Source organism: Alosa sapidissima, chromosome 4 (assembly GCF_018492685.1).
Source record: "Alosa sapidissima isolate fAloSap1 chromosome 4, fAloSap1.pri, whole genome shotgun sequence".
NCBI lineage: Eukaryota > Metazoa > Chordata > Actinopteri > Clupeiformes > Clupeidae > Alosa > Alosa sapidissima.
The window spans coordinates 23,185,857-23,210,922 of record NC_055960.1 but is presented as its reverse complement, the minus strand read 5'-3'; the positions used below and the strand labels follow the sequence as shown (position 1 = coordinate 23,210,922).

The 25,066-nt window shown below is 43.5% G+C and overlaps 1 protein-coding gene and 1 long non-coding RNA gene across 10 annotated transcripts in view; one reads left to right on the top strand and one right to left on the bottom strand.

Annotated features, from left to right (window-relative positions):
* Positions 1-180: 180 nt before the first annotated feature.
* On the bottom strand, positions 181-22,419 carry LOC121706987. Its single transcript, XR_006031205.1, has 3 exons — positions 22,248-22,419; positions 16,412-16,413; positions 181-191 (listed from the first exon to the last, which is right to left on the bottom strand). It is a non-coding gene; the product is annotated as an uncharacterized LOC121706987 (long non-coding RNA).
* LOC121706986 (band 4.1-like protein 1) overlaps positions 5,696-25,066 on the top strand; it is a 102,914-nt gene continuing 83,543 nt past the window's right edge. For all 9 annotated transcript variants that reach the window (XM_042089174.1, XM_042089180.1, XM_042089179.1 and 6 more), the window contains exon 1: positions 5,696-5,808. The gene's annotated coding sequence lies outside the window, so the exon portion shown is untranslated. The remainder of the gene's footprint in view (positions 5,809-25,066) is intronic.

The window sequence follows — 25,066 nt, the reverse complement described above, 5'->3', positions numbered from 1 at the left end:
TACTACTTTCATTTACATTGTAGGCGTTAATACAGTAAGCCTTTTAAGTTTAGGATGTGGGCTAAATGAAATGCCGACATGTCGGGCTGCAGTTGTCTGATGTTGTCCTCTGTTAAGTTATGAGTGAACTTAGCAAACATGTGGTGTCTGGTGCCTGTAGAAGCACACCTGCTCCGTGTCATGGCTTCTAGCTTGTCGCACAAGGCTGGAAACATTGAGTATACCAGTCACTGTGGCGGAGCACTCCATTACTATATCATTATCGCTGTAAACACACACCAGTACTTTTGTCACACATGTTATGGTATGAGAATGTGGACCTACCAACATTTCTGCCTATAATTATTTAATGTAAATGTTACTCTTATACTATTGTACATGGGAGAATATATAAATATGGTAGTGCAAATTGTGATGCTGCACTACAGTTGCTACATGATTGATATAAATATTATTTCCACTGTTTTTATCATTTCACCATGTCAGCCTTGCTAACACTACAGTGAAATCAATATGTTTTGACAATTCATCTCTTTTCTGAGGCCTAACCCTGTAACCCTGAGGCCTAACCCTGTGACCTTAGAGCGGTTCAGTCCTCCGAGCTGTGAGCGTTCATGTGCGGTAGCCTGCGCTTTCTCCAGGAAACATGCCTCATTTCCTCTGCAGCTGTGAGAGGGAGAGAGTCCACACCTCCCACAAACACCTCCAGGACGCGCTTGATTGGCAGGTCGTGACAGGGTGTACCCCCCCACACACACGCACACTCATCTCCTCTGGTCAACTGGCACCCGTGGGGTAGTGACCTTACCTGCTCTGTGCCCTTTCTCTGGGGGGCATTACATCAATACCACCCCCTTGGCTGACTTCTGTTGGATGAGAAGCTTGATCAGTCGGACAAGCGGAAATCAGCAGAGCTCATCATCGGAGTTTTTTATGTCCTGGCACAGCAGAAAACTATGAGTGGAACAGACCTCTGCTCTCTTTTGTTCTTCTTTTAGTTGAAAGTCTAGGGAGGAGAGAGGGAAGTGGACAGGGAGGAAGGGCAGCGTTTGCGTCCATGGGAGGAGAGATTGAACGGAACAATCAGACAAAGTGACTGCACTGTATGCCAGAGGTCTCCTTTGTGTCTTCTCAAAACACTGAAAAAGAAAAAAAAAAGCCAGTGCTGTCCTGGTTATCGCCAAGGTCCATACCATTTTGACAGTCTCACACAGAAATGTTGACAGATAAGCTGCTTGATGGAAGGCTCTTTGCTACCACAAGACTGGTACTAATTAATGTGTTAAGATACATTTTGATGTTTTCAACCGAAGCCATTCAAGTGAATAAAAAAGGAATTGCAGAGTCCTGTGCCTTATTGAAAAAAGGTGTTTTGATCCCATTTGCTACTTGTCAGGTTGCCCAATAGGGCAGAATATGGGGACTGATGCAGAAATATCTTGATCTGCATTTGAATTGCTTTCCTGCTGATGGGTATAAAGCAAACTACATTGCTACGACAAGAAAATCCTGGTTGCTGACACTTTATTTTGGAGAACATCAGCTGTCAACGGTAATGATGAGCTTCCTGTTATTGTACATGGAGACGTTTTGTCAAAGCTGTGCCTTGACACAGTTCCATTCCTAATGGTGCTATATAAATAAATTATTTTATACGCTGCAAGGGATCTTTTGAGGTTGAAAATCTGTGATCGCCCAGGCCTGTAACACACAACACCTACAGTAAGAAGAAGATTGATTGTATTGAATTTAATTGAATGATATTGATAGCTTTAACATGCTACCAAATGCTTGTTGTAGTTATATAGTCTTGAATGTTTTGACACAACAATATTACATTTTGCAACAGCAACACTGATCATACATCTTAGCTACCCCTTTTGGCTAAATGCAAGAGTAGCTGTTGCATTTCTCTCACAGTCTGGGGCTGAGAGGAGGCCAGGAGATAAAGGTGGAGTGGTGAACATCACTGCATCTAATCAGCGTTTGTGTGGTTTCAGCAGTTTTATACAGGCCGCAGTGTACCCTCTGCCAATCTGCCACAGGCGACCGATAGCAGCTTGGGTGGACGTCTCAGAGGGGGGCTCTCTTTCTTTCCCTCCCAGGGGCATGAGCTGCTGCTGGGCCTGAAAGAGCTGCACTGTCCCCCTGGATCTCTATCCGGTGGGTCTGTGAGTACCAGTCAGGGCAACAGGGCCAAGGAAACCTAAGAAGCAAGACTACCCTGCCAGTGTGTGTGTGTGTGTGTGTGTTTGTTTGTGTGTGTGTCAATGTGTGTGTGTTTGTGTGTGTGAGAGAGAGAGAGAACATGAGAGAGAAAGAGAATATGTGTGTGTGAGAGAGATGGTTCCCCTTTGTCTACTTTTTTCATCTTTCCCTGGAGATCCACCCCGGCCCCCATACCCTTCCACAGCTAATTTCCTTACTGCTAATTAGTGCTATAAATATACCATACAGAGGAATACAGAATAACTCTAATTTGACACTACTTGCTGTTTGCTGCAGACTTGTTTATGTGAAGTCACAGTATCAACTTTAGGTTGAAATAAAATCAAATGACACAAATAGTCATAATTTGCCTATACATCACCTGTTGTTGTTTCAGAGAAAATGGTGTGGTCAGTTTTATTCAGGAAGGGATTCAGTTGCACCCACATTTGCTTGTACACAGTATGTGAAATCACACAATTTCTTATGCTGACCTATCCTATCTATTTTTTGCTAACATACTGTATATTCCATTGAAGCATTCAGATGGGCAATGATGAATCATCTTTGTTTTACAGATGCATATTATTATTAAGTTATGTAATAAGATGAGTCATATTTCACTTTGAATCAGAGCACAATTTACCAGAGCTGCTGCTGTTAACAAGCTCTTTCTGAAATATGTATTGTTATTATGTGCTATTAATGGGGAAATTATGCTGAGAATGCCTAAATCAATATTTTATTTCTCTGCAAATACTGGACATCCAACACAACACAAAGCATCTGGTTTACAAATAAATAGTGTTTAACCAAAGAAATCTTGCCATATTATGTGAATTCCTGTGAATAAGCATCCATTGTGAATCATTTTCTTATTGCAAATGCTCTATATATTTGGCTTTATTTACATTCAGTGTGACAGCATACATGACTGATCGCAAAAAGGAATATGTGTAGAGAAGCTTCTGAGGCAATGTCAATATATGCAGTCCACCTCTTGTTCTGTTTAATTGGTACTCTGTGTTACTTTGAGACAACCTCTCCTGCCTATTTCAAGTCTCTGCAAAATGACTGATGGTTGTTCTTCTGAGACAGGAATAAAATAACCTGCAGAAGCATTAAGAAGCATGTTGAACATGGAAAGAATAGAGGGGAAAATAAAACCTATTCAAACGTTGTTGCCATTTTCAGTTGCAAAGTTGCTAGAGGCATTCATATTTATGAGGTCAAGCAACATGAGCAAAAGCAACAACAGAGGAAAGAAAACATGTTATCAAGAATAATAATAAAAAACAAAAAAAAATGCTGAGGATGCAAAATATGAATAGCCCTGTTAACGGGTTCTTTTCCCAAGGGATTCCAGCCAATGATAAATGAATGTGTTGCTGTAATGTTTTTAGCCACTGCATTGCACACAGCAACAACAGGCTCTGCCATTTTCCCTTGGCCACAGTCACACCGAGGTCCAGCGTCACATTGCACATGATTTTAAATGAAAATGGAGCGATTTCTGGTGGCCATGCCACTCAGTTAATGAAGCAGGACGCCATGAGAGCTAAGGTCAGGAGCTCAATATCCAGTGGGTGCAAATACAGCACGCCTCAGCCGATACCAAGGATAAAACCACGTGCTGAGAGGGAGGACTGCCACTGAGCCTTTGGCCCCACCCATGTTGCACCAATGGCTTGTTCCTTCATAGTAGTGCCCCTTTGAAAAGATATGGCCTCTCCCTTAGGAAGATGCTCATCTTCAAGCCAAAAAATGTTTTCTTGTGGAGTCCCTGTGGAACCCTTTTAAAAAGTACGCCTGGTAGTGAAGAACCCTAAATGCTTTATAGAATGCTTTGTTTAAAGAAAGAGAAGATTTCAGAGTTGGCTAATGTATGCTGAACCTGAGTCTGATTATTACCACATTACTGAAGATATCGGCTATTGAACAAAGGCATCTCAAGTATCATCTTAAGTTGCAATTGTTATAGCCAAATAGCAGCTACTTACAAATGGATTTTCCTTATCATTATCTGACTTCACAAATTAAACAGAAGCACAAACTTTTAGTTGGCTGACCTTTGACTTTGGGCATGACACACACAGTAGAGGGAGTGTTACCTTGAACGTTTCCTACATGATAGCTGGAGAAATTATGGCTGTAATGTTTCAGTGTTTAGGTAACAAAGGCTGCTGATTGAATTGACCACTGATTAATTGTGAAGACCCACTTGCTGTCTGATCAGTGTGTGATTATGGTGTGACGAGGGTTGGGGGATTGACCTCTGAGTGTCTGGTCAAAATGGCTTTGACATCTTCTCTCCTGTTTATCTTTGTCTTTTCTGTATGTTTGTCTTTTTGTTTATTTCCATTTTTTTCATAACTAACTTATACATGCCAGCTGTATCGACCAGCCACACTTAAACATACTGCAACCCAACCATGTGTGAGAATACAGGCAGAGCCAAGGGTGTTTGAACACATATTCTCAGTTTAGATATACAATCTTGCATCGAAAAGATGCAGATGTTTGTGTTGTGTGAAATATTAAGCTGTGTAGGCAGTGCCCTGTGTCCATGGTGTCCATCTCCCTGTAAACAAACAGGGAAGTTATGCAGTATCATTGGAGGGACAAGAGTTGCTATGTTAATTTTCACATCACTGTTAAACAACTCACTGGTGACCTTAAGGGCCTGTGGTGGCAGATAGGCTACACCATGTTTTCCTCACCTATATATATATATATATATATATATAAATTAGGTGATATGGCTGCATTAGCCTATAGCCACTTTTGTGAGACACGGATGCAACAGAATATGAAATAACAACCGTATCCGTTTTGATATAGAAGCTGTGACGGCTCAATCATCACAAAGGATAACTCAATCAGCGACTGATTGGGCTTTTACTGGACTCAAGCTGTTCTTTATGCCAATATCTATGCTACTCTAATTCACTGTAATTATCACTGTTTATCTTCAATGTCTTAATGATTTATAAAGAGTGGCGCATACAAACAAACGAGTGTGAAGTCTTATGATATTGCTACTGAAGCAGAGTTTCAGTTAGGTCTGTGGTGGGTGAAGGGAGTGACTGCCATTTCTCATAGCCTACCTATACTGACAGCTGAGGTAAGAACAAATAAGGCCTATCAGCGCACACTTGAACAGTTCAGGCCCTGTATACATAAAGTGAGTGAGGATATGTGTGCAACATCAGAGCTCTTTCATATTAAAAATGATCAGATTCAAACAGAAACCCTAAAGAGAAAGTCGCAAGTGGTTTGTCCCCACTTAACCCAGCTTTGATTAAAACTAGGATAAAATCAAATCACCAAGGACCTTTTGAGAGATACCGAACATGTTTATTTGCGCCCCCCCCCCCACCTCTCTCTCTCACACACACACTCGTTCTCTCCGTTCCTCCCTCATTGCTTCTGTCCCTCCCTCTTTCTCTCCCTCTATCGTTCCTCGGACAGCGCATATTCGCTCGTATTGCCTATCAGAGAACAAGACGGAAAACGACAGGGCTGTTCAAGGATTGCACTGACTTGCTTGCGGTGTCCCGCGGAACATCAATGTTCCACACCTGGACGGGTGCTTGACAGGTAAGTTTGAAGCAAAATATATTATATACATAGATTGAAATGTCAGAAACGGGTTGTAGAAGACCAGTTTACTCAGCCTCCCCCTGGACTGTGGAGCTTACGTTTAAACATGTTTCGCCAGCAAATTGTTGCTCCGTTGCAATGGTTAACCAATATCTTTGCCATTTTCCGCGGTATAAATAGTTTTAAGCAAGATTGTACAAATGTTTCTTTCGTTGTGATTTCACTTCGGCTGTCATGTATATAATTGGACAATTTTGCATGACGTGGTTTGCTTTTTCCAAGGGATAGGTGAAATCGCCTTTATAACCTTTGTTTTGCATAGTGGGAATTGACATGCTTCCGAACGAAATGCTGGACTAATTATGAAGCTGTAGACTAAGATGTGGCCATGCTTTGCACAACCTAGTCTGTAGTGGTAAGGAAATGCCTTAAACATATCATGGATATGGACAGGGATATGGTAGGAATAAAAATGTGTGGTGGGGATGTGACGTGATGGCACGCCAGCGGTCAGTTGTTGAAGTCAAGGAGGAGAGACCCCCTCAGTATGGCACAACACACGGTGATGGCTCAGCTATTTCCTTGACAGCTCCTACTCCCCTAAGAACGAGGCAACTGTCTTAACCAAATGTGCATGGCGAAGCGGTTTGCCTATTAAGGGTACGGAATGAGCGGGCCAGACTTGGTGACATACCTTAGCGAATAGATGTTTAAACGGGCAGAGGAGAGTTGAGTATGTAGAAGCAGCAGCATAAAAAAGGCTGAGCACAGATTATGTCATCGCATGAGGAGGAGAATCGCCGCGCCAAAGACCTTACGTAAATTAAAGATACGCCGAAGTACAGATCTGCGCCATTTATTGTGCGAGGCTTTGAGCGCATTTGGAGATTCGGTACCACAGACTGAACACTATTGTGTCATGACTTTAAGGCAAGATATTTGAATTACAAGTACAGCAGCATGTACTCTCTACATAAATGATCATGCAAAATACTTACAGTAATAGAGAGTGTGCCGACAGCTCCAACTCTTAATTTGTGCTTGGTTTTAAGCATGTTGTTCACATGTATCTGCGTAGAATAATGTGCTGGTCTCATTGTAGCCTACTCATAGCTTAGTGTATTTGCATGATTGTTTACGTTCTGCTGTGTACACTTCAGAGGTAAAACCTCTGTAGGTGCTACAATACCTGTGTGTTGAGGCCATGCAGGTGCTTACTAAGATGCTTTGTTGCGGTCTTGATTTGGCCTGCATTTTCGTATGGCAGATGCTGAAACATCTGGCTAACGTGGTTAAAGGGCAAGAAGTCCTACTGAGCACCCATTTACAGTATTTCTTTTTGCACTGTGAGAGCCTGAGGGCGCTTCAGTTTGACTCTACAATTGTGCTGACTGCAAACCCGACAAGTGTTTCTGTCTGTTGTTTGAGGTGCTCAGTAGCGATTCAACGGGATACATTTCAGCCCTACAATGTCCGACAAACCTCTCCCATTGATCTGTGGCATGTGTCACATAGTGTAAAATGTACACCCCTCCCTTCACTACACATGCTCCTGCCAGAGTTCACTCAGGCAGAAAGAGCAGAAGTAGGCTGATTGTTTTTATTGTCTCACTCTCTCTTCATCCCTCTCTCTCGCGCACGCACACACACACACACTCTCTCTCTTCTCTGTCTCTCAGTCTCTCTGTCTTAAAATCCTTCCATCATGCCATGTCCAGTTTTTCCTCAATATCCTCCATCCTCAGCCTACATCTGTCTTTCATTCCCTCACTCTCCCTCTCCTGCCATCATGTCCTTGTAATTGACTGAAACATATCTCTTCAGTACGAGTTGTCATTTACATTTACATGAGAGTTCCGGTGGAGGGAATCTCCTGTCTCTGCCATACTGTAGGGCAGGGCAGACACAGATGGAGAGCAGCAGTGAGCTCCCCCCTCACCCTCCTCACCCCCGGGCACTGTGGTCAAGGTGGTGACAAATGGTATTCCATGCCACCTGTCATGGCGCCTTGGGATCGATTTGCCCTGCCACTTTTTGGTGGAATTTGTCTCAGTCCAGCTGGCAGGGCAAATTGGAAATTTCTACCCAAATTTGGGCACCGTCAGGGAGCCGCCTCAGTGATATTTGCCCTCAAGCAGCACTGGAAACCATGCCCACATACTGATACTGATGCAGATACACACATGAAAGCACCTAGACACAGAATATGCACACACACACACACACACACACACACAATACAAGTTCTTAATATGGACAAAATCATTAACACGCAGGCACTCCTAACATGAAAACACAAACACTAAAACATGCAGGCATACACACACACACACACACACACTCACAAGCACATTCTCAAACATACAGGCATTTCTAGTTGTAAACACACACACTAATTCCTTGTCGGTTTCTTTTCCCGTGCTGACAGGTTCACACCCCCCTCCATCATCTGAGAGCATAGTGTATGCAAACTCAAACACACACACAAAAACACACACACAATCTCACGCCCTCTTGAACACCTGTAAGCACCTCGAGGGATGCGGGCTCAGTCAGGCTCTGACAAAGTCACTCTGTAGACTGAAAGTCAGCCAAAGCCCCACGTCAGTCTTTTTGCCTGTCAGCCTGTGCCTGCAACAGTGGTGGAGGCCCACAGTGGATGGACGCAGACCAATCTGGAGGGGATTATACTGTAATAGGGGAGATTGACTCTGGCCAGACCCTTGTCAAAATAACAACCATATTAGCCATTGTTTCAGAGCCATGAAAGGCCCAACAACACGAATGAATGTAAACAGTGACGTGTTTTTGACGCTGTGTTGTGTGTGTGTATATGTGTATGTGTGTGTGTGTTTGTGTGTGTGTGTGTGTGTGTGTGTGTGTGTAGGTGTGTGTGCTTGGGTGTGGGTGTGTTGGTGTATGTGTGTATTATTCTCTTGGGGCTTGCTCAGACACATCATGGCATGAAAATAGCCTAACCTCTGCCCTCACAGTCTCTCCCAGCCTCGCATGTCTTTGTGACGTTATGTCAGTACTGAAAGTGTGGGTGCCCCCAGTGGTTTCACAATGGCACACACTCAACAACAACCCCCATCAAATAAAGCTTCAATTGCTTTGCTTCCTTTTTACCATGCATAGCTTTGGTGATGTTTATGACAGCCATGGTGAGTGACATTTGTGTTGGTTAATGTCAGTGCCTTTAAGCTGTTGCTCTCCCAGGGTAGAGTAAACTGCAGTCTCCGCCTCATATTTTATGGCTATTGTCACAGCTATCACCCTTAATAAACATAGACAGTTTAGTTTCATCAGAGAAAGAATAGTCTTGTGGGCAGGGGATGACAGCTTTGGTTCACACATTTGTAATAATGTAAAGCCAACTATTTGGTTTTCTTCCATAGTCCTTGAAATCTTTAGATGTTAACTCTAGGAGGCACCAGCTGGATTGTAACACATTGTTAGCATTCCTGAAATGTGATGCTTTATTTTTTTTTTTAAGTGTGACTCCTGCTGTGTTGTTCATCTGATGAAGTCGATGGTGTGATATTTCTCGTCCAGCTCTGTTTGATATGCCTTATGTATACACCGCAGCTTGCCATGATACTTTTTTGTGCATTTCCGGACTTTATCAGGGCTGTTTAGCTGAAGATTTCCCTGTGAAATCCCTTCTTCTAATTTACATAGCCTTTGTAGCTCCAGAGCTGCGGTAATGGATTTTTTTTTACCTAGGAAACTTTAAGAAGGTTTTTCCTCAAGCAAAGGCAAGCAAAAGCATGTTTCAGGGAATGTAATGTGTAGGATGAACTGTACTATAGAGGGAAGAATGAGAAGCAGTGGTATTTAAAGGTAGCCACATCAATTCAAGAAAGATGGCTGCCTTTCCACACAGAAAGCCTAGACATTGCGATGAGCAACCTTAAAAACTCTGGTAGATTGTAGAAAAGTGGGTTCTTGTATAAGAACTGACTGCCTGCCTCCATTGTCTGAATGATTTTACCATTTTCATGTAGCTAGCTCATTGTGTTAGACACAATCATTCTACATCTAAAGCTATGAGGTAGGCAACTTACCTCTGGCTGCCAGCGTATGGTTCACAAGCCCAGTTCTCATAGATACTCTTGAATTTTTCGAACCTGATAGATTTACCTGATAGCATCATAGTGTCAACGCAGTCCATCACCCTAGAGCAGAACGCCCCAATGCGTTCAGTCATCTCAGAGCAGAGTTGTAATGAAGGTTTTTTTTTAGAGTTAAGTTTGCTCTCCGTTTGCCGAAATTTTTCTTTTCACTGACATTTTATACTATGAGCTGAACCAGTTGCTATCAACTTTTCACTATCAACTGCAATTTAATTAAATTCACTCCAATGTTTTTAATTCAAATGAATCCTTATGTAGAGATTTCAGACCACAAATCAATATAGTGATAATTGACTTTCATGTTAATGCCTAAGGTCCTTCACACATGGCCATGTCTCCTTTTTTTGGCTTGTGAATTGCAAGGGCAGAGGCTTGAGATCATGGTTGTGCCTGACAGCTACGGATGCCTTCCTGGGCATATCTTGACATTCACCACCCTGGAAACAGACACGTCAGTCTCCTGTGTCAATCAGAACCGCAAGCCCCCCCTTCTAGTCTGAGCTTCAAAGCTGCTGTTGTTTCAAAGCAGAGGTGGCACATCTGTTCAGGTCAAGGTTTTTGCTGCCACAGCAGTGTGCATGTGCCTGTGTGAGTGTGTGCGAGTGCTTTGTGTACATATTTTAGATAGTTTACCTTGTATTGATGTATCTAAATTCCTACACATAATATGCATATGCATCCTTAGGTAATGTGTTTATGACTATGAGTGACCTCGCTATGTGTCTCTGTGAATGTCCACATGTCCACATGTCTATGTATGGGTGCACAGTATGCGGGGGAGTTTTCTCAGGAATCCAGTTTGTAGCATACGTTTTATATTGCAGCTAACATGCTTGATACTGTCATGTTGACTTTAAACCGACTCACATTAATCACAACATTACACATAATTACACGAGGTGTGAATTTCATGTGACTAATTTAAGTGAATCACACACATGTGCCGCTCCTCTAGTAGATGCAACGGGAGAAAAAAACATAGCACTATTCTTCTGTTTGAGTAGTCCTGTTTGATATACATATGTGATGAATAGGTGTTCATTTTGTGGTGCTGTAGGTAGGGGAATTCCTATTGTGGCCGATCAATGACTATTTCTGATTACACTGCCTGACATGAGATTCAACAACAACGCACAGATGGCTAGTGGCAGTGGCAAATGCTTTGCATGATGCACTGCATGTTGCAAAGTGTGTAAATAATGTGAATTCGAAGTGAATATAGTGTGACCATGATATTTGATAGGAAATAAGATTCAGTGCTTTTGAAAAAAAGATTTTTCAAAATGAATGGTTTGTACGTGTGTGTGTGTGTGTGTTTGTGTCATCATACATAATATATAATGTTATGTGGATTTTCTATTTATGTTAATGTATGAGTGCATGTTGGTGTACAGTATGTGTTTGTCTGTTGTGTGCATGTTTGGTGTGTGTTTGTTTGTGCGGGAATCTGTGTGAGTGCTTCCTGAATCACAGCATAGGCCAGCGATTCTCACATGTATTTGCAACTCAAATCAGCAGACATCAATCAGTGCAACAGCGAGCAACGCAAGAGGGAAAACCTGTCTCCCATAGTCAGTGTTCTTCCTTGTTTCAAGTCTTTCTTGCTCTCCATCTTTCTGTATCTCTCTATACTTTCCTACTTCTACTTTCTCTTCTTCTCTCTATCCCTCCCTTTCTCTGTCCTTTTCCCCATTCACCTCTTTCCACCTCCTCTCCATCTCTCTCTCTCTTTTTCTCTCTCGTCGATTCTCTCTATCTCTCTGAGTGTTTACTCAAGCATCCTCTCTGACACCTCACCTCCATCCCTTGTGTTGGCACTTCATTTGAAATGCATCAGCAGCTGTGGGCCAATCATTACTGCATATGAGTGCCATGTCGCCACTCACTCGCTAACATTATTCATGGTGCTGGGTACAGCAGCCCAGCCCAGCCCAGGCTGAAGCGAATGCCGAGATGTTAGTTTGAATTTTTCTTTGGGCGAGATCAGAGATGGCGATGGGAGTGATAGTGTGGTACGTGGCATGTGGGGGTCAGCGTTGTGGACTAGCTAGTGGGGGTGGCGGCTGTCGTCGCTGGTTTTCACCCTGTGGAATGTTCCCTCAGCGTGTTGTTTGTGTAGACGGGCAAATCTGGTCACGTCGCAGACAGGAGGACAGGGCTGTGTGGCTCAGTGCTCAGCCACCACCCCGAGTACAGACCCCAGCAGCAGCAGCAGCAGATAGGGGAAACGGATCTGTTCCGCATCCGCACCAGACCAGAGCCAGATCAGGACCAGATCTGGGGCGGAGACTACTTCCCACGAAACTTTTGGGACCGAACTAGAAGCCTTGTCCCCAACCTCATTCCAGGCCCGTATTACCAGCAGACAGATTTAATTTCCTATTAAACCCACCACTGGCTTAAGCCATTAGAGGCAGGATTGTTGATGGCATTGTGATGTCCCTTATGCAGCATAATTCAGAAGTTAATAAAGTGTGATGGAGTGATCCCATCTATCATCGTCCCTTTTCTGGGGCCACTTTGTTGGTCTAAATTGAATATGTATTGATGAAGAGGAGGTGCCACTCCAACCAACACTGAGGAGCTTGTTTCAGTCCAGTGTGAAGGCTCTTTAAAATGTATTTACTGACATTTTATCTTGGTTTTACTGACTCATCTTTTTAGGCATTACCAGACCTATTTATCACAACTAAATTATTATTTTGTGCATGTCTGTCTGTATTGTAGTGTGATTTGTCTATTGTTGTGTGGTATGTGATCCTGTCTGCAATTAAATTGCCCATTTGGGACAAAGAAATAAAACTGAACTGAACTGTCATCAAAGACGTATGTTGTATATTGTTGCCTCTAAAACAATCTGGTTATACTTGGCCCCAAAGTATAAAGTATTGTTGATAATATGTATGATGATAAAGTATCAAATGCTGATAGTCGCAAGCGGCTCAAGAGTTGTACACGAATGATAACTAGTATAATGATAACTGAAAGTGACCCCGAAGATATTGTTAATATCGTAACTTTTTTGCTGGTATCGTTTTGTAGTTATTGCTCTTGATGTGAATGTCCCTTCACACATACATGTGAGTTGCTAAAGCAATAAATATGTATGCTGGAAGTTGGTAGCAGAGTTACGCTTGTAGCTTGTTTTTGACATTGTAGCTTTCTTTTTTTTCTCAACAACTCATGCCATGTCATGAGCGCTGGCCTCTCACATGCGTCGTCAACAAAAGCTCCTTTTAATGTCACAATGTTTTCCTCACCCCATTATGTTGCCAAGAAATCCCGTATCCATAATCCATAATAAATCGTTTTTTACAAGACAGAAGAGGCCTCACTGCTGTCCTCACAGATTTGTCAGCTGACTGCTGATCGACTTGTGAGGAGCTCACAAATGACTGGATGCCTGCCAGCCACGCAAGGGGCCTGGGGACAAACGTCACTATCCTCTTGGTGCCCCTGCCAGTCCTTAGCATGACTCCCACGCTCACACCCTCTGTCATGCCACATCTAATTCCCCGCTCACCTCCTCCCCACGGGGAGCTCTCCTCCTGTGGTCAGTCTTTCCATGGGAGCTATTTTTAGCGCAAATCTGAGGCAATGTCTTGGTAATTATTGTTGGCAGCAGCTCCACGGTTTTTATATCTCCTTATTAAATCAAGACCCCATGTCCTCTTCACCACTGTGATGCTAGAGAAGGGGAAAGATATTCGTTGCATAGTGTCATGGACTCCCTAATTTGGGTTGGTGTTCCCTTTATCAAACGCCTGTTTCATGTTCAAAAAAACCGAATGAGTTTCAGTTTGTTATTCTTGGGCACGGCTGAGCAAGACCTGTAAACTGAGACTACACTGAATCTGGAGAATCTTTCCCCAAAGGGGAGCGAGCAGTCCAGAGCGTCGCTCCATTTGTGAGATCTGGGCGCAGGCATCTGGCGCCGGTACGCTGTAGCGGTGCCAGATCTGGGCCAAATCTACCTTCCAGTCTGCCTTGCCACATGACATTGTCCTTCCTGAAGGAGAGCGAGCCACAGAGGCCCTGGCATATCTGAGCTGCACTGCTCTGTTTACCCTCCTGCAGTGAGTCATCACTTTTGGAGGAATTCCTACCTAAGTCACTCCTAAATGTGGAAAGGATCCCTCCCTGCAGGATCCACTCCTCATCAGGCCGCCTCCACACCAGTCAGTTACTATCTCACATCGTCTCACACGCCCTCTCTCCTCCTCTTCCTCCTCCAACTCTTTCTTGTCTCCGCCTTCTATCCATCCCTCTCTCCTCTGCTAAACAAACCTTGCCTATTTCCTAAAGGGAGCAGGCCTGCCTGGCACTCTTCCGTACCGCGTCATGTGTGTGGCTCGCTAGAGTATGCTTCACGCTTCATTGTCTTAAACTATGCTGACAGTGCACTTCTCTCAGCCTTCTCCTGGTTCTATTCATAGGTTGGCGAATATCCTCGCTGTTCTGCGCTGGTGGTACTACAGTAGTATATAAGCTAGCTTTATTGTTGGTGGGAGGGTGCGTGTGTGCTGCCAAGCGGTTTTAGGCTTAGATGAGGATAGGTGTGCAAGCTTGGGGGATGAAAGCTTGTCTTTGTGGTTGTCTTGTGTTTGAAGTTGGTCTTGCTAGAGCTGTAGGGTTAAGAGCGGGGATTTCATGTTCTGCGCACAGAACCGCACTCTAAAAGAGGAGAAGAAAATTATGAAGGAGGGAGGAAAGGAGGAAAGAGGAACGTACAGGATTTAATTACCTTGTCAAAAGATAAAAGAATCACGTCTCTCATTGGCCCCTGTGTAAACAGGGACATTTGATTACAGCCATCGCATGTTTTTGTTTAAGAGACCCAAAGGAGTCCCACAGGGTAGGTGCAGCAGATGCTCCATGGTGTGCAGGTTATACGACTCGGCTGCAAGACACAACATGACGGCTTGCTATAATTGGATGGCGGGGCAGAGGAGTCATACGCTGGAAGTTGTTCTCCATCAGGGTTCCCACCAGATAGCTCTGCTTGTTTTTGCTCAGCGGTGTCTGTCGAGGATGTTTGTTGTTCATGCAATCGCGGCGACTCCCCGTCCCTTTGGGGTTGCTGTGCGGTGTACAAACTGGCTCAACTGGTTCTATCCAGAGCTCCTCTGTACAGTACACTTCTCTGTTCTCATCTATTGGCCAATGATGAGATCTCCTGTGGATTGAGGGAATTGGTAATAGAAGGCCAAGTTGCACAATATCATTTTGACAGCACATGAACTCTTCTCTCTACAGTACATCATTTAAAGAGTCTATTTTTTCTCATGATCTTTTTTATGCAAATGTGCTTAGTTCACATCCTTTGCTAATACTTACATTCCCCTGTTAATAGCATAGAGCTACGTCTCATCCTAATGTGCTCTGGCTTTTCACAAGGACACATCACTTTTTTATGGTAATGTTACTAAGAGCTGCAGAATCATGGCTGTCTTACTCACAGAATATTTGTTCATGCATTGCTTAAAGAAACAAGCTGGGTATTATCATGTCTCTTTATGTGTGTAAAGCATATTATCCATAGCAATTGTATAGTGCATGGTAACTATTTTACCACCATGTGTGTTTGCTAAGTAGCCTGGCCCCGCCAACCTAGATCTTCTTTCAGGGAGATCTAGTCTGGAACACCATAGTTCATAACCATTTCCCTCAGACAAGAAAAATGTCAGGCCAATCACCGACGAGAGGGGAAGACGAAACCGAAACTTATTGTGATAAAAAGACGCAGCAACACTTGCAAACATCAAAAAACACAGTTGGAAAAAATCAGAAATATATTTACAGCAAAGGTAGACCCACATACATTGTTTCCTGACTGTTTGGTGCTGTTTATTGTCAGTTTGTAAAGTAGAAAGTAGGATGTCATTGGTAAGGCTGGACCCATGATTTCAAAGTTATACAAGTCGCGATACAAGTGTTGCAAACGTGTCCCGAATTGAGAGTTACCAGACTCTATTCACTGGATATTCCAGGCTATTTGCTCAGTGCTGAATGCTGGCAAATGTAAACTAAATTAAAAAAAGGATGGTTTTCTTTAGCTGTCTCCACTGCTTCAATCTTACTCTGCCTTGTACGCATTACAAATTGCAACTGAAGCCAAAGATTGTTAAGGCGGAGCAAGATATTTCATCAGGAGCCACTTCCGGGAACCTGGATCGCACGGGGGGGGGGGGGGGGGGTCAAAATCCCCCTTTATGCAGAGCAGAGGCAGCGACTGCTCCATTGAAGTCTATGGGCATAGCTCAGAATTTCACCACATATAGGTCTTGGTTCTATAGAGAGGGCACGTTTTCATGATCCTCAAACCCTTCTGAACATTTCAGGTACATTTTAGCATTTTTGAGCAATCCAGTCTGGAGAAAATCAACCTTATAGGTGTGCGCCGGTTATTTATGCCAATGCTGTTGGCCGGTTGCAACTTACGGTCGTCAATACGTCATCGACACGCCTCTTTATGCAGACAGGATTCGATCCCCATTTCGCGCCCATAGACATGAACTACGACGAAAATGCTCCGCCTTAAAGAAGCCCTATGCAAGTCTGGTTATTCCTTCGCTGTTTCTGGGTTTTCGCCTGATTTGGGCTCGCATTTTTCACGACATAGCTCCCCCTGCAGCTTCGGTAGCAAGTGACTGCTAGCGAGCTAGCCATCAAGAAACCAAGCTGAACACATACAGGGCTCACAATAAAACGGTCGAGCAAACACATTGTTCAAGAGACTATCAAACCACATTACAAAAACGTTCACCCAAGGGTAGGCTACCTACAATTTCAGCAGCAACAAAGCCAAGTCGGAGTCCATTTTGCAGTCTTCTTAGAAACTACAATCTGACTACATTTTCGAGTCCTTCCGCCGAAGCACTAGGGGGAGACGAAGCACCCACCAAACGACCCAAAAAGTGTTGTAGAACCATCAGAATGACTCTCAACCTGCATAATTAAGGTCATTTTTGCTAGAATTGTTGCATAGGGCTTCTTTAACAATCTTTGCTGAAGCCCTCAAGTTTTCTTTTCCTCACAAATCAACCTCAGCAGCAGGTTCTCTAATGAACCGCCTAACTCAATTAAAACAGGGCCAAAAAGCTTTCATCACATTAGATTAACAAGCTGCTTTGTCTGTGTGAAGTCTTTTTATTTTAGCTCACAGGTGCTAATGTAGGTTTGTAGTATTTCAGGGTTGTGTCAGTGTGGTGTGCCTGTTGATTTCGCTGATTTGTTGCGCTGTGGAGAAATGGCATGTTTCCCTGTACTGGCACCTGCATGCCAAGCTGCAAACACACTCTCCAAAATAAGCCTCTCGCCATGTCGTCATCCACACCATCACCCCATGCTAGGCTACTCTCTGCCACATGTCTATGGTGGCTGAGAAGGAACAATATTAGTAACGCACCATTTCCATTACGTTGCGTGCAGTCACATTAACATAACTGGAGCTAGCTCATTAGCAGTGTATTGATTTCTTAATGAGGCCATTTTAACGGTGGTCATTTGGCGGAGTCCTCTGGTGACTTTACAGTTCTCGACTTCCTCGGTCTGTCATCTCTGCACTAGCCTTTGCAGCTAATCACTGTTATCTCCGAGCCCATCATTCAAGCCCAAGCACATAATCTCACTGACCTTAAAGAATGGCTGTGGATCTGACTTGTGGTGGCAGCTCTTTTGTGGAATCACTGCTATTGACTCGCCTTTTGTGGATTCTTCAGACTAAGACGCATGACACTACCCTCTCGTGCAGTTCTGGATGCTTAACCCCTCTCTTTCAAGGCATTGATTGCTGCCACACTGACTCTGTATCCGGCTGCATGGGCGTTTGTGTGCGCCATTGACAGTGTGATGTGATCTTCTATATATTTGCCCCTTTAGTAGTTAGTTACACTCTGGCTGAGCAGTGATCCTAATAAGGAGATGAATGGTGCTTTACACGTTGAGCCAAAACTGAATGGTGCTTTACACGTTGAGCCAAAACTGGAGCCTTGTCCAAGCACTGCCTGGTCAGAGAGAAGCCTGTGTTTCTCTCTCTTTGTCTCTCTATCTCTGTTTCTCTCCCCCCCCTCTCTCTCTCTCTCCTCCTCTCTCTTTATCTATCTATCTATCTATCTATCTATCTATCTATCTATCTATCTATCTATCTATCTATATAGATAGATAGATAGATAGATAGATATATATATATATGTGTGTGTGTGTGTTGGTGTGTGTGTCTGTCTTCAAAGCTCCATTGTCCTTAGACAGTCATCTCTCCAGCATCATTAATCATTTTCTCTGTGCTTTTTGCATTCCCGCTTCCTTCCCTTCTGCCCAAGGCTAGCCCCACAGGCATGCTACATTCCCAGAGGCCAGCCGGACCGGGCCTAGTGATGGGAAAAAGCCAGAGCAGGGAAAGCGACAGAAGAAAATGAAAGGTCAAAGACTGAATGAAATAATGTTTCCATGAGCTACCAAGCCTCTCGCTTCACTCATCCTGGGAATTAGAGAAACTAATGGGTACCAGTGAGGAGACAGGAGGGAGAGAGAGAGAGAGAGAGAGAGAGAGAGAGCAGAAGACAGAAAGATGAGCGAGAGAAAGGGAGAAAGGGAGAGAAGCAGAAGAGAGAGAAGAAAAGAGGAGACAGTGAGAAAGAGACACAGAAGAAAGAAAGAGAGAGACTAATCCCATAAAAAGCTGTCAAAAATGACAGTCTCCCTGTAAGAATATACTGTATATAAACATTACAGATATGGTCCTCCTGTTTGTCCTAATTTCTTGCCTGTAGTTCAGTATAATTAGTGGGTTTGATCCAGCAAGACCACAGGATGGGCTTGCGGAGCAAGCCCACTATTGTTCTTCTTAAGTTTACTTTATTTATTATTCCTTTTCACTCACTTTTTGGACGAACTACTGCTCCTAGACCGTTTGAGCTATCGACGCAGTTCGAACTCCAAAAATTCAGGCCCGAACCGGTGTAACTTGCTTGTTACTTTCGTGTCGCTGGCCCTTGTCGTTTTCGCGGTATTCCCGTTTTTCGGCGTTTTTGGGCCCCATTGAAATGAATGGCGGAATGTTCAAGGATTCTAATTCCGATTGTGACATCACAGCTCTAATTGTTTAAGCTTGCACCTGGCAGAGTTCTAAGCCATCTGGCAATGTCTAATGGGCTGGGCTGGGCTGTCTGTGTATATGAAGGTGTGTGCATGTAACCTTTGACCTGTATGTCCGATTTTCATGAATGAGGTACCGTTGGAATCCTCGAATGAAGCCCAGTTCAATGCCTTGCCAGCACCAAGTGTAAAGGTCATGTAAAAAAAGATTCTTGTCTGCCATCTTTTTTTAAAGTGAATCCATGTTCATACAGGTCATTTAAAAATAAATAAATAAATAAATTCCCAATCCATTAAGCCCCGTTTAATGCCCAGCTAGCTCCATTCAAACTTAATCATGTAAACAGTTGTATAGATTATAACATTAAGAAACACACATTCATTCAGATATTATGCACATCCACGCATCACTACTATTCAAGTTAAGTTACTTATCATTGCCCGGCAAGAAGTCCACAATCAATTCAATTGTCTTGCCACGATCTGTGGAGCTTAGCCTGGCGAGCCAGACCCACATTAAAATGTAGGGTCTGGGCACTCACCGTTCGCAGTGCTCAGTCCGAGGGGCGGGATAATCAGTTGTCTTTCAAATTCCCTCTGCACGCAATAGGACGCAATAGGATATTTGTTTTCAAGTAGCAGGGAATTCAAGCCAAACCGTTGCAACTCTGTCATCAATCATTATGTTAAGCCCACCAAACGACTCTATACACCAGGGGTCCCCAACCTTTTATGTACCATGGACCGGTTTGATTCCTATTTTTTTTTTCACGGACCGGCAGGGGGGTTTGGGGGTTCCATGTTCCATATGTGTTGTGCATGCATTACTTGAAAAGAACTAGCTCCAGTTATGTATGAACAGTGAAGGTAACGATCTCTTGTGAAAAACGTGAACTTGAAGAAGTGAAAATTGAACAATATGAACTATGAATATTGAACAACTTGAAGCTACATCTATAAGTGTGAACATGCTTAACAAAATATGGGAACAAAACATGGGAACTAAACGTGCATTACGAATATAATCAGTGGGAGCCCTGCTTGTTTCCCTGCAACAAGAAGCTTCCATCTGGGGGTGATGGAAGACAGTGACACCCTCAGTGTGTTTGAAATGTCCAGTCGATTGCGCAATTTGTCTAGTTGCAGTCATTGCCGAAAACCCGGCCTCGCATACATACGTGGTGGGAAACGTTTTCAGCGCTTTTACGGCTATCTCGGGATATTCTGCTTTGTTCTTGATCCAAAAACCCGCCAGAGGTTTCCTTATACACACTCTTAAGGCCACCGTCATTTGCAATTTCGATCAACTGCTCTTCCTCCTGCGATGACAAGTTAGGACTATTCGGGATATTGACAAATGGGTTGCGGACCCACTCATTGGTTTGCCGTGAATCTTTGAAGGATGGGAAGTAACGCTCAAACTCATTTGAGAGCGCAACAAGGTGATCGCGCACCAGCTGTGAGAGAAAGGGCCCTGCCTCAGTCTCTCCCAAAACCCCCACTACTTTTTGGAACATATCAAATACACCCCGGTCCACTCGTCGTCCCTACAAATCAAGCTTGGCTTTAAATGCAGCGACTTTATCTGCCAGTTTAAAGACAGTCGTCATTCTCCCCTGGAGTGACAGGTTGAGGTCATTAAGCAACCCGAATATGTCACACAGGTAAGCGAGTTTTGACACCCAGTCCTCATCACTAAAATGTGCAGCTAACGGTGACTTTTTTTCTGCTCTCGCAACTCAAAAACTCTGGCCAGTGACCTGCTAAAGATGCTTGTTTTTTGTTGCTCATTCTAGCAGTTTAGCTAACTTCGTGTGACACTACCGTTCGCCAAGAACTGATCAAGTGAAGTGAGCTGACCTGAGGCTGCGCAGCGCTGAAGGCAATATGTAAAAGTGTTGAAGGCAGGACAGACAGACGTAAGAAAATAGACCTTGCAAAATGCAAACATGCGTGCAATCAAACAACTGCATATAGGCCTATGCCATGTAAAAACGTGACATTATTGCGAATTAAATTTAGTTTTTTTTTAAACTCATGTCGTAGGCTACGGCCAGTTAGGAATGTCCTGCGGCCCGGTGGTTGGGGACCGCTGCTATACACGATTTCAAAGGCCTGATTAAGTTTCGATTTCTGGAGCTCACAAGCCAGCGGAGAGTTGCTAGACTAGCCCTGGCGGCAAATATAATTCACTGCCGCTAGGAGCGTGACTAGATTTCTAGGCTATGTGGAGCTTACAGACAATGTTGAATTCTCAAAGGTTCTGTATGCTATTTAAAGCCGACCTAACGATGAGTCCCTTCATGACGGTGTGTTGTAATGCATTCTGGGTGCTGTGCTGTGCTGTGATTCGACGGCTCTTCACCTGACCCACCAAACACCGATGCTTGAACTAAACGTAGTAAAAATAAATCGCTACACCAAGGCTCCAAATAGCAACACACTTACACCGTAGCATAATGAGGGTATCTACATGTAAACTGAAGCATTGAGAACTGTGTAAGTCTACAGGCAGTTTATTAAAAAGAAAAACAGTACCGTTCACGTCTCGTTCACATATACAGACGGGCGCCATCTTGGGAAACAGAACTCTCTAACTTAGTAATCAAGGATCTTTGTTATGAACGTGTCGGGTCAACGTCAACGATAAGTAAGTTAGGCTAACGTAAACGTTAGCTATTTGCTGTTGTCATATGCTTTACGTGATGGCCATTCATCACACTGTTTGGATATTTCTTGGCAGTCTGAATCAGAATTACCTTAGCTCTCAGTAAGTTACAGTTTATTATAGTCATGTGATTTACATAAAGTAGTAAACAACAGTAATGTTAATAAACGTGTCAACAAGTTAGATTCTACCCCACAAGCCACAATACTGAACGTTCAAGTAAGCGTTAGCACATACAAACCTATTAACAGAGAGGGTTAAAGCGGAGCTAGTAATCAAGGATCTTTGCTATTAATGTTAGCTAACATGCTAAGCATTGAAAATGAATGCGTTAGCAATAGCCACTGCTGTTTTTGAGCTGACAACTAAGCCCTGGAAATGCGTTAACGTAATCAGCCAAATTGACTCACTTCTTAAGACCCTTGGTATGGTGTTACAACGATGTGGAGTCGAAATGTAAATTGTTAGTATGATTTTAATGTGTAAAGAGCCCAACCGCGATTTTGCAATGAAGTGAATGGAGTCATTTTAGGTACTACTTTCACGAGGTCTGTAGTTCTGTCAAAATGTATCTTATATTTGAACAGACTACATGGTTATCTTCCTTAGACTTCGTAGATGTAGTTACTACAATTTGGAGGCGAAATTCGAAGTGTAAATATGGTTTTAATTTGTAAACAGAACAACCGCGATTTTGCGAGCTAGAAAAAAGGAAGTGAATGAATGAAAAAGAAAAAATTATATTTTACATTAGTAAAGCAGTACTCTGATGTGCATGCTTTCACAAACTTTTGTGAACAATCTTGGCACTTTAAACATTGACTGTTTTGAAGTGCATGTATAGCAATATAGTATAAAAATAATAATAGTTGTGATATCATTACAATTTGATGGGGGGTGGGAGGAGGGGGTGGGTTCATGTAGGTGGGCCCTATGACCCCAAAGTATGCCTTGACTGGGCCTCAGGTCAAAGATGTTTGAGAAAGGCTGATGTAGACGACAAAGCAGCAAGGAGGCATCGTGTGATCATTTAAACAAGTTTTATGACAATGTCGATGAGGGTGGGAAAAATCGTACATTTCTGTGCAAACCTTGCCCGCACTTCAGTCACATTCAGTCACATTGTCTTTTAAGAAAATGCAGTCCATTTTTCGGTTCCAGCAGCCAACAACCTCAGAACTGACCCTTCAGGCCTCTCAGGAGGCGCTGGCCTTCTAACCTAGTGACCACCATAGCAACCAGCATGATTGCCCTAGCAACCAGCATAGCAACCACAATATTTATGCGTTTTAGCTTATTGGATGTTGCATTAATGCAGATAACTTTTGATCCGTGTGCCCGATTTTCATAAATGAGGTACCGTTGGAATCCTTGGATGAGGCAGAGTTCCATGCCTCTGATCAAACCCACTCTTGCAGTTCCTCGGAACCGCAAATCTAGTTTCTTCAGTCCTTCCTTCCTTCATTTATTCATTAATTCATGAATTTATTCAGGTCTGTTGTTCTCTGAGCTGAAGGAGGCACAATGACTGTCATTTTTCTGATGCTTTGATAACAGTGATTAGGACTACCTGAGAAAAGACAAGTGGAAGTCTCAGGACAAACCTTGGCATCAACAATACGGGTCAGAGATTCTCAGTTTAAGTTTCACATCATATCAGTCCTAATAATCATTTGGCCCATGTCACCAAATGATCACCAATACCTGTGACAGAAAATCATGTGCAATGTTAGGACCAGGAAACCAAAGAAAGAAACTCCAATTTCCTCTCAAAACTGCCAAAACAAACTACTTATTGGTGATGTTTATCCAGAATAGAAAATAGTTTAGATGGCTGACTCTTGCTGGATTTCCCTCGGATGTGCTTAGCAGAACATTCCCTCTTTTCCAGAGGCCAAACCGCTTTTCAGCAGAGCAAGAGGCGCTTGTGCCACTTTTCCAGAGGCATCTTAACATCAGGCCTTTGTTCCATTATGCATATATTCATTATGAATATTTCAGGTCGCGGCAGTCCTATGGCATTCTTCACAGATTGCATGTTACTCTAAGACGTGATGCGAAAGCTGTGTCTCTCCTTGTCCTGATCGACTGCAAACCAGCCCCAGAATGCTTTTCTCTCTGATTGGAGTTTGGTGTAATTGTTTTTGACATGGGTGTTAAAAGTGCATCCCTGGGTTATTCATGAAAAGAGAATCCACGCTGACTTTCCCCGTTCATACCGTTATTGTGAACCTTGGCCTTGAGTAATTATGGTGGTTGTTACTCTGTGATGAAGGAGGCTTTGCCACAGGGTCAGTTTTGTTATACCACTCTCCCTCTGCTCCCAACCATGCAACTGTGTGCAGTTAATTATGCAGCAGAGGGAATATTTAGTAAACATTAAAAGGAGATATGTTTTTATAGTCGAAGCGGGCACACTGCCGTGTTCTTTTGTCCTTATTTGGGATTGTGTTTGCTACGACTCACTGAGTGTGTGTGTGTGTGTGTGTGGCTATAAAACACTTTCAGGCATGGAGATTAATGAAGGAGACCTTATCACAGCAGTGCGGGACTGGGAAAGGGCCACGGAGACAAGTAAAATTTAATTTCAGCTGAGAGCTTTATTTTCAAGAACCACGCAAAATGGCAGTTTGAAAATGGCACCCGCGTCGGGCATTGGGGCGTTTGTTTTTTGAAAAGAGTTTTGTGTGACTCCACCTAGGTGTGCACTCAAATAGCCCGCAGGCATGCAGATGTTTGAATCAACACCAGTGGCCATAGTCTCTGCCTAGCCAGAATACAGAATGGACTGTAGCAGCCGAAGTTACATGAAAAAAAAAAAAAAAAAAAAACTGAACGGTTGAGCGCAAATATGCATTTCCACATACGCTCTCCTCCTGTTTACTGAGGTCATGACACGTGCCATCTCATCATTAAGTGGAGATATAAATGTGCAGTAAGTAGTCTAAGCTGTGCCAGTGATAGGTTAAAATGAGAAGGCTGCTCAGGTTTTAAACCTGGGTGGAGGAGCACACAAATAGCAGACGGCTCAGTGGCTGTGTGTCTGCTTATCGTCCTCCAGCCTGGGCTGTCTCCAAATGGGTCTCGATAGCGAGTGGCACTCATTGGAAAGGCCTGGTGCTCCACCCCCACCCCATCTGAATTAAATTGCATAAAGCCTTATCTCAGTGCTTAAGGCGGCACAGGAGGGAATTTTTCCATGGAGTCCTGGATCCCCTGCCTACCCGTGTCCGCCTGTACGTTTCCACAGCAACCGGGTCAGTTTTAGCTTATGCTCGGCCCAATGAGTGCTTGTCTCGGGCATGTTGTCAGTTGATGGTGGCTGCTGTGGCAGTTGAGATGGGGAGGGAGGTTT